A 16,370-nucleotide genomic window follows, 5' to 3' on the forward strand; every position below is an offset into this window, starting at 1 on the left:
CAAATTTTGTTTTTGCATTCTAGAGTTAGCTCTCTATCGAGGTATGGCGATTTAATTGTTATTGCTTTATTCATTCATCGTCATATTTCAAATTTCAAATTTTGAATTTTGGATCTCTTGGCTCAATCGTTGTATTTTAGGAAATGATAACTCTAGAGACTTATCATGAGGTTTCCTAAAATTTATCTCTCTTATTTACGTTATTTATTGCAAAATCTATTTCTTATAATGAAATGTTGTGTAGGTATGGCGACCCCAAAGGCGGGAGCATCCACCAGTCGCTCGGCTCTCATGAAAGAAGATCAGAAGACCGAAGAAGTGGAGACCAAGATCGTGTCTAAGTGGAGTAACATTGGAGATACAAACTTGGGGAATTTTAGCACAAAGAAGTTCCGGGAGGTCCCTTACATCGGCAAGCCATCACCTGTCGCCCGGAGAATAATAGAGAGTGGCATCATCAAGGCGGCCGGTTTTCCTCCAGCCATTCAGTGCCACGAGTTGATGATCGAGTGTGCCCGTCACTACAATCCACAGTCCAGGACAATTGTGTCCAATGAAGGAAACACTTTGGCGTACCTTTCAGAGGAAGCCATAAGTGAAGCCTTCCATCTTCCAGAGCACAGGGACATGATATACAAGAGCATTGAAGGAGCCAGATCAGTGTACGATGATGATCCAGATGCTTGCCTAAGCATAATCAACAAGAACTGGCTACTCAAGAGTCGTCCCCGTCTGAGCAAAGTACCGAACACACCACACAGGATTGATTTCCAAGAGGAGTACAGAGATTTGATTACCATGCTCAACAGAGTTACAGGAGCACCTCATGCCTTCTATTTTGAGAAATGGATGTTTTACTTCATCCAGGTGATTGTTCAAGGAAAGGGTACAATACATTGGGCTAGGATAATTAGCCATTGCTTAGACGTACAGTTGAGAAGACTCAGGGCTACTAAGTCCTTCCACATGAGTTCATACGTCATCTATGCCTTAATCAGGAGCGTTGAGTACGCAAGACTACCTCACAGAGGAGTGATTGGAAGAGGACCCGGCGAGGTCAGAGTTTGTGAATCCTATACCTACTTGCATCATCCACCAGGGAAGAACTACAAGTTAATCAATGATACTTTCACGATGAACATCACAAGGACGTTGCAAGGAGGGATTCACAATAGATTATCTCAGGATGCCCAGGAATTCATCAAGAGGTACGGTGCTTGGTTCATTCAGTTTCCCAAGTTCACTTACATTAGAGTGTATGGATGTCCTTTACGTCCATACATGTTGCCGAGGTACCCGACAGACAGAATTGTGTTACTTGAAGTAACAAGGCAGTTGGCAGCATATGTGAAAGCATTCAGACACAGACATCAGAATGGAGTTCAGGTACCTATTATTTTGGGTAATTCAGTTGAGGTATGTCCTAATGTCTTAGCCATGGATGACGCAGAGAAGGAATTAGCCTTGTATCCTTTTTCATCTTTTGCTTGGAGGAATAGTTTTGATCCACTTGGACATTTAGAGGAGACGGTCGGTAGAAGATTTAGACATGAGCACCAGATTGAAGATTTTATGATGAATCTCCTAGATGATCTCGAAGTGAAACGAAAGATGCATTCTAGATTGCCTTTGGATTTCATCAGGAAATGTAAGATTTACAGAGTGGCCGACCAAGCTCAGGACAACGGCAGGCACATCCAATCTTCATATGATAGAGAAAGCAAAACAATAAGTTTGAATTGGAATGAGCCCGAGGCCGTGGATTTAGATGATTTGATGGCACCAGTCTTGTCTTGTACTCGCAGATGGGTAGACGTTCAGCATCAAAAGTTGAGAGAACAAGGCATAGCCATGTAGATCCTAGCAGAAGACTACCATATACAGACTATTGAGTTAGGACCATCCACAGCAGAGCAGACTTTAGATGATGCCACCGACACATTTGAGGCATTGAAGGACAAGCTTAGAGAAGAAGTAGAAAAGAATAGAAAGCTTGAGAGAGAGGTCGGTGCATGGAGGACATATTTCAGTCACATCAATGAACCTTTGGGATGTCAGGATCCAGTTAGATCACCATTGCAGGCATTGCCCCTTCAATCAATCAATGAAGCAGAAAGATTCAGGAACCTGGTCCAGCGTACATGTAGTTGGATGGATAGATCTCACACGGTGGCCATTGAGTTTGTTACAAGGATGTCGAAGATCACCCATCAGGCTATCCAAGTTCTTGAGATTATTCACAGATTGATGGCAACAGTAGCTGCATTTGCCCATACCAAGGACGTTGTCATCCCTGTCTTGAAAGTTATAAGACACACACCCAGAAGAATTTTAGCACAAGAGAGGATCTTAGAAGGTGATTCTCATAGTTTGTTTCAGTGGTCAACCTTACTCCATATAAAGAGTGTTCTCTTTGAGGACATCAGTGTTAGATGTGGTCAAGTTGAGGAGGTGATCAATCCGATCCAGGACAGAGTATTTGAGGTACTTCGTACCATTCTTGGCAGAAGGATCGAGGTCGAGACAGATGTGGATTTACAAGAATTTGAGGATAGAATCAAGATCATCTTTCGCAAGGACGCAGATGTTACAGATGAGCAGTATGATCAGATGTATGCCATCATGCTCCTGATTGACAGAACAAAGGAACTTGAACCTACTTGGGACGCAGCTCTTCTAGATGCATTTGATCAGGTTATCCACTTAGAAGAGAGTATCAAGAATCTTCCCGAGATTCCAATCACAGAAATCGAAGGAATCGTGACAAAATTCATTGCATATGCTAAGAAAGAGAATTGGAAAGGGAATAAGATTCTAGATGAAAGGTTGTTACAGATGACATGACATCTTATTTCTCATTGGTTGATACCTCCTAGATTTTTGTGCCAAATTTAATATTTGGCTATGTATTTAATGTTGTTCCGTAAAAAGGAGGTCATTTGTAACAAACCCTAATTAGGGTTTAGGTGTCATGATCTTGTCCATTGATTTACTTTCAATCTGGACCTTTCATTGTAACTGGGGATGCTATTTATACCCCCATTTTTCATTTCATTTGATAATAGTTAATAGTGAATAGTATAATAGAAGAATAGAGTAATAGTCAATAGTTGATGTAAGAGAGATTAGAGTTAGAAGCAATTTTTATTTTGTAGCAAGATTGAGTCTTGAAGAGAGAAATTCAAGCAATTGTTGTATATGATGACTTGGAAATCAATAAAATATTGAAGTTATGGTGTTTTGTTGCAAATTTCTTAAGTTATCTTCATGGTTGTTGGATGTACTTGAATCACGCTCAATCAAAGTAGTTTGTTAATTTGAAAGACTAAGTGTGAGATTTGATATTTGGTAGGATTCGCAATCCAAACCACTAGCTTCTTGCTGATTGTAGGAACGCCTTGCGTGGTCGATTGGAAAACATTTTGAGTCCTTAACCTTCAAGCATTTTCGTATCTAGGATATGTACCTTCGTAGTAGTGTCCTTGGTCTTTGATGCATTGAACACCATTATTACCTTAGAAGATCGCACTAATTTCAATTGAGTTGTTATCTTATGGCAAAATTGAAGTTGGTTGAGTCTTGCCAAATCTCATTCATGCTAAGTCGTTCATAGGGCTAGGCTAGATTAGACTTCCTTAAACCCTGTCCTTTTGCCATTTTTTTGAAAGTTCCTTTTAAATTAGTAAAATCTTCGAGCCTTTGGAATCCGTAAGACGCCTTGGAGGAAACAGCAAATCACATCATACCACTAAAAAGCTTGTCCACACGTGGAGACCCCACTAAAAGAACCTTGGAGTCCATCTAACTGATCCTTTTTGCAGATCTTCAGCAGTTAGAGACTATTTTCTCAAGAGAGGATAAGATGCCTGTCGGTATTTTATTCTGTGTATGATTGTGTACAAAATACACGTCAACAAAAATCCATGCTTATATCCTCCCAAGGTCTTACCGGTATTGTCAAAGGTTTATACAATCCCACATTTTGACTACTACCCTTTGCAACTTGACAAACTCTACAACTTTGCACATATCTCTTAACATCCTTATGAATCTGGGGCCAAAAGTACTGCTCACTCACCAATGCTACTTTTTTGTCAATGTCAAAATGTCCAGCTAAACCTCCACTGTGTTTCTCTTTTATCAGATTCTCTCTCATAGAACTCTTAGGTATGCACAACTGAACTCCTCTGAATAACATCCCATCCTGAATGAAGTAATCCAACCATTTTCTTTTGTCTATCATAACCGGTTCTCTACATGCTTTCCAAGGTTCTGCAAAATCTGGGTCTTCATCATACAAGGTCTTCAAATCTTCAAATCGTAATACTATCACTCTCATCTTTGTCAGCAAATTCACCAACAACTTTGTTAGATTTCCCAATTCTATGCTTCAACACAAAGGTGTAACTTTGCAAGAATTCTACCCATTTCATGTCTATGATTCAACTTACTCTAACTGTTCAAATGCTGCAAGGCTTGATGATCTGTATACAACACAAACTCCTTAGGAAACAAGTAATGTCTCCACTTCTTCAAGGCTTGAACTATGGCATAAAACTCCTGATCATACACTGAATATCTCCTTTGGGCATCATTCAATTTCTCACTAAAATAAGCTATTGCTCTCCCTTCTTGACTCAAGACTGCTCCTATTGTTGTTCCACTTGCATCACAATCTACTTGAAATACTTTATTGAAATCCGGTAAAGCTAACACAGGCTTCTCAGTCACTTTCTCCTTCAACCGTTCAAAACTTTTGTTTGCTCCGGTGGTCCACTTGAATTCCTTCCGATCTCCTCTCACGGTTTCAGTCATAGGGTTACAAACTAAACTGAAATTTCTGATAAACTTCCAGTAAAAACTAGCCAATCCATGAAATGATCTTACCTCTCCAATGCTTTCCGGTGTAGGCCATTCAACAATTGCTTTCACTTTCTCAGGGTCCATCTTTAAACCATCCTCAGATATCACAAATCCCAAATAGACTAATTCATCCTTCATGAAAGTACACTTCTTGATATTGATCAGCAACTTCTCTTCTCTCAACCTCTGCAAAACTTGTCTTAACTGCAACAAATGCTCCTCTTTTGTCTTACTGAAAATTAGAATGTCATCCAAATACACAATAACAAACTTACCCAAGAATTTATTTAATATCTCATTCATCATCCTCATGAAAGTACTCGGTGCATTAGTCAATCCAAGAGGCATCACCAACCATTCATACAGTCCTTCATTTGTCTTCAATGCTGTCTTCCACTCATCACCTTCTCTAATCTTGATTTGATGATATCCACTCTTCAAATCTATCTTTGTAAAGTATTTGGCTCCACTCAAACAGTACATTATGTCATCCATCCTAGGCAAAGGAAACCGGTATTTCACTGTGATCTTGTTTATTGCTCTTGAATCGATACAAATTCTCCATTCTCCATTCTTCGTAGGTGCTAATACTGTTGGTACTGCACAAGGGCTCAGACTCTCCTTGATCAAACCTTTCTTCAACAACTCCTGCACTTGTCTATTCAGTTCTTCATTCTCTACCGATGTCAACCGGTGTGCAGCTTTGTTAGGTAAACTAGCTCTGGGAACCAAGTCCATGCAATGACTAATACCTCTCACAGGTGGCAATCCATCAGGTACATTATCTGAAATGATGTCCTCATACTCTGTCAGCAATCTTTTATCTCTTTCGGGTGTTCGCCTTTCGGTTCTGGTCTCTTAGTCTTCTTAGGAATTAAGGCAAAACACACATTCTCATGTCTCAATCCATCCAAGAATTTCCTCCATCTACCAAACTGATTCTAGCATTCGTACAAACTTCATTCTTCAAAGGTTCCTCCAAAGGCAACAAGGTTTGCTTCATCCCATTGGCCACAATAGTGTATGTGTTCTTTCTCCCATCATGTACTACCTGTCTATCAAACTGCCAAGGTCTACCCAACAAAAGATGACAAATATCCATATGCATAATATCACACAAGACTTCATCATGATAATTCCCAATTTTCAATTTCACCGAACATTGTTCACTTACTAACTACTTATGTTCATCCTGAATCCATGCTATCTGATAAGGCTTAGGGTGTTTCAATCTCTACAATTTCAACTTATTCACCATCTCTTCCGAAACAAAATTATTTGAACTACCACTATCAATAACAACTTTACGACACTTTACAGATACCCTACATGTGGTCTAGAACAGATTCTTCCTCTGCAAGGGCTCTTCATCTCCTGTGGTATAACACAAAACTCTCCTCATCATCAACAATTCTCCATCTTCCGGTTTATTATCTGATCCAGTGGGGTTTTCTTCCACCACTGTTGCTCTTCCGGTAGTTTCTATCTTCTTACACTTGAATGCACAATGTCCTCCTCCACACTTAAAGCAGGTTCCTCTAAATGTTCTCTTGTCTTATCTTCCAAAATTCTCATTCCGATAACCATCCGGTTCTCTCCTCCAGTAGAAATTTCTATCATCCTTCTAATATGAATTACCTTCTTTGCTCACTTCCTTGTCCTTGTTCTTATCTGTACTGGTTCCTCTTCCTCTTTGAAATCTTCCTATGGTAAACCTTCCACTCTCTGTCTCTACTCATGTCTTTTGTTTAACTTTTCTTCTCCCTTTAGGGCATACTGGTAAGCCTCTTCAACACTCTCCAGTTTGATCATACTCAATTCATCTTGTATAGACATCTGCAATCCGTTCAAATATCTTGCAACTTGTTCAACTTCAGAATCAACATGTCCAGATCTGATGTTCGACTTGTTAAATGCTTCAATGTACTCCTTCACACTAGATTCCTTCTGTCGCAAATTCTGCAACTTCCAGAACAAATCCACTTGATAATTCGCCGGCACAAACTTCGATTTCAGCTTAGCAATCATCTGATCCCATGTCTTAATCTTCTCTTTACCTCTTCTCTATCTGTCAACTTGCAAATGCTCCCACCAAAGAGATGCATGACCTTTCAACCGGGTACAAGCATATTTCACCTTCCTCTCTTCTGCAGTGTTTTCAAAATCGAAATACTTCTCCATCTCCGAGATCGAATCCATCAATTTATTCGAATCTAACTTCCCATCATATTCCGGTGGGGTAAAATGAGGTTTAGTGAAGAAGTTGAGAAAATACAACTTCAGAGATCCCAAGACACCTGCAAGCAAAATACTTGTCACAAGAGAAGATTGGAGACAAAAACACATTAATGGCTCTGAAGAAAAAAATTATCATTCAGAGAGGGAATCAATAAAAAAGTACAATACAATCCTTATAAAAGGAGATTAGCAACCCTAAAGGTGTGCAAGCATAAAGAAACCCTAAAGGGATAATGTGTATTTAATAATTATTAAATACCTACAATATTATTAAATGCCTAAGTTTAGTTTAAGTGTAGAGGATAATAGACTAATAATTAAATAAATAATTATTAGCTAATACATGATAACTCTAACACCCCCCCTTAAGATGAACTTAGGGAGTAGCTAAAAACAACTAAGGACTAAAAAATGCATGTAAACAAAATGCATGAAAGTAACAATGGGTCCCGGCAACTAGGCCTGATGAGGTGCCCAAGTACAAAAGATCTATGTAAAGCAGAGAAATAGAGAAAACCTCATGGGAAAAAACTCTACTCCGAAAAAAGATGAAGGCTAGTGAAGGACTGAAGAAGCCTCCAAACTAGAGAATGTTCTAGAAAACGAGAACAAAGGATGAACATGAAGAACACCACTGAAGCATGAAGCTGCAAACACTGTCAAGAATAACTGTTGATCTTAAGAACCTCCACTGAAATAGAAGATGATCAGGTAGAGAAGACTGTAATCTGCATGAGTTCCCTCAAATAACACTACTCGAATCAGATGGCAAACAAAGGCCAACAACTGAATTCGAAGATACAGATGGCAAAAACACCAAAGTCTAAAGAGCTTATCAATTGAAGATGGAAGTTTGCCTCCAAAAATAGGAATGAAAGAGTGTCCATATGGTAAATGATCCATCTCACCGAAATGCATAGGTAACCAGCCATTGCATCCTCCTAGTACATAGGAACAAATATTGAATACATAGCTCACTCCAACGAACCAAGGAAGCATTAGAACTAACAACCAGCATGAGAAACCCCCCCATAATGCTAACAAGGGAGAGGTGACAGGTACACTGAAACTGAATGCCAAAAAAAACTACATGATGAAGAACCGGGAACATCGAGAGTGCAGCAGAAAGTACAAACAAATATAAAGGCTAGTGTCGTGGAAGGAACACTCACTTGACACAGATCATGAGGCTAATGTCGTTCACATGATAAAGGTAGATGGAAAACAAAGACAAACATTAAACCCCCCATGGCACTTCATAATGGAGTGCGAGTACAATAAGGCACACGATGTTCAAGATCCCAAGCATGCAAGGCATAGTGACACTTTATCTCAGTGCATTTACAAAAGGGAAAATGTTTACAAAATGATGTATACAATGCTCAAAGAAGACAAAAGACTAGAAATACATGAAGAACAACCAAAAACATCCCACGCAAACGAGAAGCTTTCATGATCTCATATGTCCAACTAATTCACTAGAGTGTGAAAACACAAAAAACTAAATAAAATGTACCTGGAGTAAAATCTGGAAAAAGTGCATGGATGGTTGTGAAGAGCTCTAAAACACCATCCCAATGCCGTTGGAATCGCGAAAAACAGAGAAACTGGCGAAAAGATATGAGCTCGAGATTGAAAACAACACCTCTGACTTCAAATGGCTGTAGAATGTACCATCAGCAAAACCAGGTGATAAAACTCACAAATCTAGAAAGTAGACGAAACCAGCTTTCCGACGATATCTCGTTTGCCAAAAAACGATATTGTATGCCCAAGTTATGGCCAAAAGAAAAAAAAAACTTTTTTTAGGGCACAAAGAGGATCACAGGGGCCATGCATGTTGTCTGTACTGCTGACGTCAGCGCTGATGCAATGTAATTTTTCTGCAAAGGTTTGATTTTTTTTTCGCAATTAAAAAAATATTGTTTTAACAACATGCACCACCTTGAATTTTAAAAATAAAAGATAAAAAACCCACCAATCAATTTTTCCTTTTACCAGCCAGTTGATTTCTTTTTTTGAAAATATTTTTGATGCAGGTGCAGGTACAGCTGTACGGATTTCTATGTCTCGAAAAACGTGTCAATAAAAAATCATGCCCCTAATGCCCCTGTCATCGAAAATAGTCGAATTATATATCAAAATTTGTCCAATCAGCCTCCTGAATCCAATCTGTGAGGTTTGTTTGAGCCCAAAATGCCCAGAAACAAAGAAGCACCCCAAATTCAAATAAAAGCTCTGAAAAACTTGAAACCCTAGCCTCCAAAAAATTCTTTTGAAAAATCAAGAACAAGTAGCAGCAGATGAAGGCTCTGATACCATGAAGAAGTTGAGAAAATACAACTTCAGAGATCCCAAGAACACCTTCAAGCAAAATACTTGTCACAAGAGAAGATTGGAGACAAAAACACAATAATGGCTCTGAAGAAAAGGATTATCCTTTAGAGAGGGAATCAATAAAAAGGTACAATACAATCCTTATAAAAGGAGATTAGCAACCCTAAAGGGATAATGTGTATTTAATAATACCTACAATATTATTAAATGCCTAAGTTCAGCTTAAGTGTAGAGGATAATAGACTAATAATTAAATAAATAATTATTAGCTAATACATGATAACTCTAACATTTAGTATCCGCTCTACTCAAAACCCTCAAAAGCCTTTCCTCTTCTGGATCAACTGCCTGTAGGTTTGCTTGTTCTGTCGAGGCTTCTTCTCCTTCATCTTCACTTACATCTTCAATATATTGGCCTCTTCTCTGGGCTGTCTCCATGGTTTCTAACTAGGCTGCTATTCCTCACAACATCTCCATCACAGCAGGGTCTGCATTCCCACGCACTCCACCATTCCTAGCTCCTCTTCGCGCCATCGTTCACGCTAGTCCTCTGTAGCTGCAGGTCGGATCTACAATCCGCCACCCTACAACAAAATTTCAGGACACCCAACCTCCGGAAAGAAATTTTGCTCTAATACCACTTGAAGTAGTCACCGGTGAGGAGGGACCAACTTGTTAATATCTTCATTGCTGACTGAAACCATAGTCTTGAATGCTTGCTCGAGGGTCATCTATAAGCACATATTGCTGTCCATATTTATATGTGTCTTTGTATCTATAATCTTCATTAGTCATAGAGTCGTCTTAATGAGACTATCTTAATTGTTTTCGTCTTCATGTCTTTGTAAGGGTTTATTCATGCCTTTTGTCATCTATAAAGATAATATAAGGATCTTTCCTTTAGTTGTTTGGTTCTAAAGTTTTAGCGTCTGGATGGGGACATCATATACAACACAATATAATAATATCAATCCATTACATAATTTTGTTAACGCCAACTTATTAAATGGATTCAACAATAACTAATTACTGTTATAATGAATATATATGCTGGTTCTTCATTACTTATGATATATCCAAGCCATTGTGAAGGAGGGTATGAGAAATATTACATGAGGGGTACAGTGTATCAGCATTCTTCTAGATATGCCACCTCAAAATGGGATAGGATGAGCCCTTAGAGGCCAAAGGAGTACAATGTGTACAGTCTTTGTGTCTAGGAGATATGGTTTCTAGGGCACTCTACACAATATTTTCCCTCTTCTCCACCATTGCTCATTAATGCAAGAGGATCAATCATAAAGAAACTAGGATGAAGACAAGATGAGGGGGAACGGTTATAGGACACCTCACTAGGTACACCACCTCATATGGATGGCATGGGCCACATGAGGCGAAGAGGGATGGTATATCCGCTCTTGGGCACCCTATCAAGTCACCTTATTCTAGTTTCCCTATGGTTGAATTTTCCCAATAAATTAGAGATATCTTATGATTAAGTTTATGTTCCTAACCCTAGTAGAAAAGTTACTTGGAATTGTGATTTTAGGGCAAAAACTAGGGCATTTACAAAAAGGGACATTACAACATCGGTCCCAAAAGCACTTCATGAAACCTTGTCAGATGTCAACAAGGTTGTGAGAACCTTGTTGGGAGCTGGCAAACATTTCAAAACCTCTTCAACTCATTGATGCACCAACACACTTAGTCTTTATTTCGTCTTCTTTTTACTTATCTGCCCATCAGCAAAATAAGATGGAAACAGAACCAACTTCAGGAGCCACTGGTGGTTCAAAAAGAACATTAAATCTCTACTAAACCAATGAGCAGACCGTCTCCCTTTGCCTCTCAAAGAGTTTCAAAAATACTGTTGAGCGCTAACCTTGTCGGAAGCTGACAGGTTTCAAAACCAACAAAAATCATCAAAAAGGAAATGTGTACCATTCCATTTTCTAAAGAAAAGATTTTAAAATTTTTGTTGGGATTTGACTATGTTCAGAGAACCATTTCAGAGCCGGACAAGGTTGTCAGAACCTCCAAAAAAGCCAATGAACACTTGAAAATTTGCTTCCTTCAAAATTCGGTGAAGTGACAAGTATAAAGATTTCAAAAAAATTCGAAGACCCAACAAAGTCAATGTTTCATGTAAGACCTCATACCATTGATGCATATTTTTCAAACAATTTACATGCATTTTGTATGTTCGCACATTTGGCATGTATTTTTATATATACATTGGCTTTCAAACTATGTCCACCATAATTTTTTTTTTTGATTATTCATAATGAATCTCCATACACTTCTCTAGGGCTCTGATTTTGGCAATATCCTTCCCAGATACTGTTAAAGATTGTTGATTGCATTTGCATTTGTTTAAAAGTATTCTCCTTTTTCAACATATGCATATTGTGACTATCTAGTAATGACTGCTGTCCGTGAGAATATACTTTTTGAGGTGTCTTTACTGGAGATTCTCCTCTTAGCTCTCCTTTTTATTTAAATGCATTCATTAGTTTCAGTTCTGAAAACTTACATATTAGCAATTTCCAGTTATATATTTACAGTTTCTGCTTGAGGAAGCAGGCAAACAGATACGCAGAATTTAGTAGTTGCAAAAATTGTCTCATTTATTGCTATTAGATAGCCTTAATAGGTAACCAAACATCAGAATCGATACTTGGTGTTCAATCTAGAAGTAATGTGCTCTCTGTAATTAAAGATAAACTTCACATATTCAAAGAAAAACTCAGCCAAATCTTCAAATGAGGGGAATTTTAGCCATCGTCAAACCACTAATTTTTTTGGTTTGAGATCTTGTAAAACGCAAATGCTAATAGGTTCAATTAAGTACTAAATATATCTCAAAGATTCCATTTCCTTCTCATTTATAAACTTTATCTGCACTTTTTAATTAATTAATTACCAAATCCATTTTCTTCAAATTGATATTTTAGTTTCATTTTGAAGATTTAGAATGACATTTATGAACAGAATTTACAGAACCTAATTATGATTCCCTATTAATTTAGCCAAGACACGGTTAACCATTATTTATTTATCCTTGAAGAAACGCTCGAATAGTAAGCATACATATCATCTCCAACTCAAATCTTAGAATTCCCTAAGAAAATATGTTCAAACTTATGAATGGAGTGGGATTTTCTTTTAAGTGATTTCCATGTGCTGAAATGACGTGCTATATTCCATCCAAACCATACGAATGTGCATGTCAAAATTATAAATAAAATAATCTGCATTCTAAGATGATAATTTGAAGGTCTTGTGTTATTATTTGATCTGATTAGGATCTATGACAATTACAGACAAATGCTTAACAATATTACACAAGTTAATTCAAAGCTTTAATCTGAGCAAATTAACATAATAATGCTTAAATGAACAAAGCATAATAAAGGTAATGAACTGAAAGAAAGAGAGTAGAAAGATAGAAGACAAAACACAATTGATAACGGAGTTCGTCCGCGGGTCGGACTAGGTCTCCGGGTCTTGCTCCAATAGGGGGACCGATCCGATTAGCTCCAAAATCAATTACAAGTGTTACAAGATATTCCCTTCAAGCACAATGGCAACATTATTCTCCAATGTGCAAGAATAATGAACAAATCTTCAAGCTCATAATCTCCTTCTCATCACCTGGATGTCTCAAAAAGGACTACTACCCCCCTTTTATACATAAAATAAGTCTAAAATAGACTAAAACCACCAACTCCCATAAATAACCCTTTACAACAAATTATTTCCCGTGCATATCCCCCTTACATTCTAATTTGGCACCATTAGTCATTAGCGGGTTTATTTAACCAATATCCCTTTTAAAATAGGGATTGGCGGGCTTCGCGTTGTTTAAATGCAATATGGGCCGCTTATAATTCAAGTGCTATATATAGCACAACGGTTTCCATCCATTTTGGGAGACTGGTAGTCAAGGGTTCCACCCCCATCGGCCTCCATTCTATCTTTGCACAGTTGGTTATACAGTAAAACCAACTTCTCTCTATAAAATAGTAAATGTGAATGAATGGTCTAGCGGTGAAAGCGGTGGGTTTGTTGAGGGAGGTTATGAGTTCGAATCTCATAACATATCTTTTGTTAAATCATTTTCCTCCTGAGGCGCCATGTGTTTATTTCTGGAGTATTGGAGATAATTTATTTTATCCTCCGGATCAAGCCTCCCCACTGAAGAACTTTCGGACCTCTGAAAGTTTGACTACTCAGAAAGTAGGTGAGGGTAAAGTTCCCTCACTTTACCAATCTCCATCCATCTTGCTTTACCAGGGTGCATCCCTTTACGTCCCACTTTAAGGTATTCAACACCACCTCTTTTTGAAGATCTGATGTTTCTGTCCAGGATGACATCCTCTGGAAGCTCTGACATATACTCAGGTGCAAGGTCATCAATTGAAGGAACTTGAATATTAGCCTCTTCATCGAATATCATTGGAGGCTCGCACAACTTCAGATTTTCTACATTTACAACTGAATAAATTTGCATATATGGAGGAAGATTAAGGCAAAAGGCATTGGTGCCGATCTTTTCCAAGATCTCAAAGGGACCATATCTAATAGGCTTAAGCTTCTTACCTTCACCTTGCATCCTTTCCTTGCTGATATGTAACCAAACACGGTCACCAACCTGAAAATGATGATCTATGCGATGCTTGTCATGGCGAGCCTTGTTTTTTGCTTGGCTCTGCTCCAACTGTGCTTCTACTGCCTGATGGATTGCTTGGACCTTCTGGATGAACTTTAAAGCCCTTTTTGCATCATGGCGTCCATCTATAACATCATCCTTTCCAAAAGCAAAGTCCATTGGTGTCTTTGGCAAATAGCCGAAGCAAGTCTCAAAAGGAGACCTCTTTGTAGAAGAATGTGCTGCATGGTTGTAAGCATGTTGCACATAATGAAGATTCTCATCCCACAACCTAGGATGCTTGCTACAATAACCTCTAAGCAGATGAACAACTGTCCTGTTGACTACCTCTGTCTGTCCGTCAGTTTGCGGATGGAAGGTTGTACTCTTCTTCAGCTTGGTGTCCATGAGTCCCCACAAAGATGTCCAAAATTCCCCTAAGAATTGAGAATCTCGATCCAATACAATAGAAGTAGGTAACCCAAAATGAACCCATACAAATTGGAAGTACATATGAGCTGTTAGTTCAGCAGTGACCTGTTTCTTACAAGGCATTAGAATACACATTTTGCTAAATCGATCAACAACAACATACAAATAATCATGTCCCTTCCTAGACATAGGTAAACCTCCCACAAAGTCCATAGACACACTTTCCCATGGACGGAATGGTACAAGTAATGGTGTGTACAAACCCAATTTCCTGTTACTTGGTTTACTGGTTGCACACATTACACATCCTTTTATATACTTTGTAACAGTTTCCTGCATACGAGGCCAATAACAATACTTTTGCAATTGAACCAATGTTTTACTTACACCAAAATGCCCTGCAATTAAAGAGGTATGTGCTTCTCGAATCACCTGAGCCTGTTCATCTTTAGGAATACACAATTTACCCAAGTGGTACAACAAGTTATCCTTCACATAGTAATCTTTTTCTTCTACATGTTTACCCTGGATTAGAGCTGCATATATGTCCTTAAAGTTCTCATCATTAGCATATTGTTCCTGAAAACTTTCACGAACCATGGAACTATTTTTAAGGATTATCAAAGCATTCTTAACTGGAGGCCTAGAGAGCATATCTGCTACTTTGTTATGGGCACCTTTCTTATACTTAATCACCAAATGAAACTGCTGAAGAAAACCCATCCACCTAAAATGCCTACTTTGTTGCAGTTTAGACTGCGAGTGCAAATACTGAAGTGGCTGATGATCAGTGTGGATTACAGTCTCTTTGCCCATTAAGTAGTGTTTCCATTTCTTAACACTCTGAACTAAAGCATAAAGTTCCTTATCATAAGTGGGATAGTTACTTACTGCTCCCGAAAAAGTTTCAGAGTGGTAGCAGACTAGTTTACCTCCTTGCATGAGTACAGCTCCCATGGCAAACCCGCTAGCATCTGTCTCGATCTCAAATGGTTGATGTAAATCTGGTAAAGCCAAAACTGGTGCGGTGCTCAACTTTTCCTTCAAAGTGTCAAAAGCCTTATGTTGTGGACCTCCCCACTGAAAAGTTGCCTTCGTATTGGTCAATGTGTGCAATGATGAAGCAATAAAAGAGAAGTTTGCAATGAACTTCCTCCAGTCCTGCATTGCACCTAAAAATCTCCTGACTTCTGTGACTGTACTTGGCTTAGGCCATTTTACAATACAATCGACCTTCGCAGGGTCTACTTTTAGTTGACCATTCCCTACGACATAGCCTAGGTACACTAAGGATGTCTTAGCAAACTCGCATTTAGACATCTTTACAAAAAGTTTTTCTTTCCTTAATACATCAAGGACTTTTTTAACATGAATTACATGATCTTTCCAAGACTTGCTGAATACAAGAATATCATCTAGGTAGACTATGACAAAATCATCAATAAAAGGACGAAAGACATCATTCATGACTCTCATGAATGTAGCGGGTGCATTACAAAGCCTGAAGGGCATAACCAACCACTCGTAAAGTCCTTGTTTTGTCTTAAAAGCAGTTTTCCAAATATCATTTTCTGCAATTTGTATATGATGATATCCACTACGCAAGTCTAACTTAGTGAAATAAATTGCATGTTTCAACTGATCAAGTAAATCATCAATTCTAGGAAGAGGGTACCTGTTCTTTACTGTTATCTTGTTCAGAGCCTTGTAGTCGATGCACATTCTCCAAGTCCCATCTTTCTTTGGAACCAACACAATAGGAGAACCGCAAGGAGATGTACTAGGACGAATAACTCCTTTCTCAACCAACTCTTGAACCTGCTTTTTGTTCTCTTGATTTTGCAAGACT

This window comes from Cryptomeria japonica, chromosome 9 (genome assembly GCF_030272615.1).
Source record: "Cryptomeria japonica chromosome 9, Sugi_1.0, whole genome shotgun sequence".
In the NCBI taxonomy this organism is placed as follows: Eukaryota; Viridiplantae; Streptophyta; class Pinopsida; order Cupressales; family Cupressaceae; genus Cryptomeria; species Cryptomeria japonica.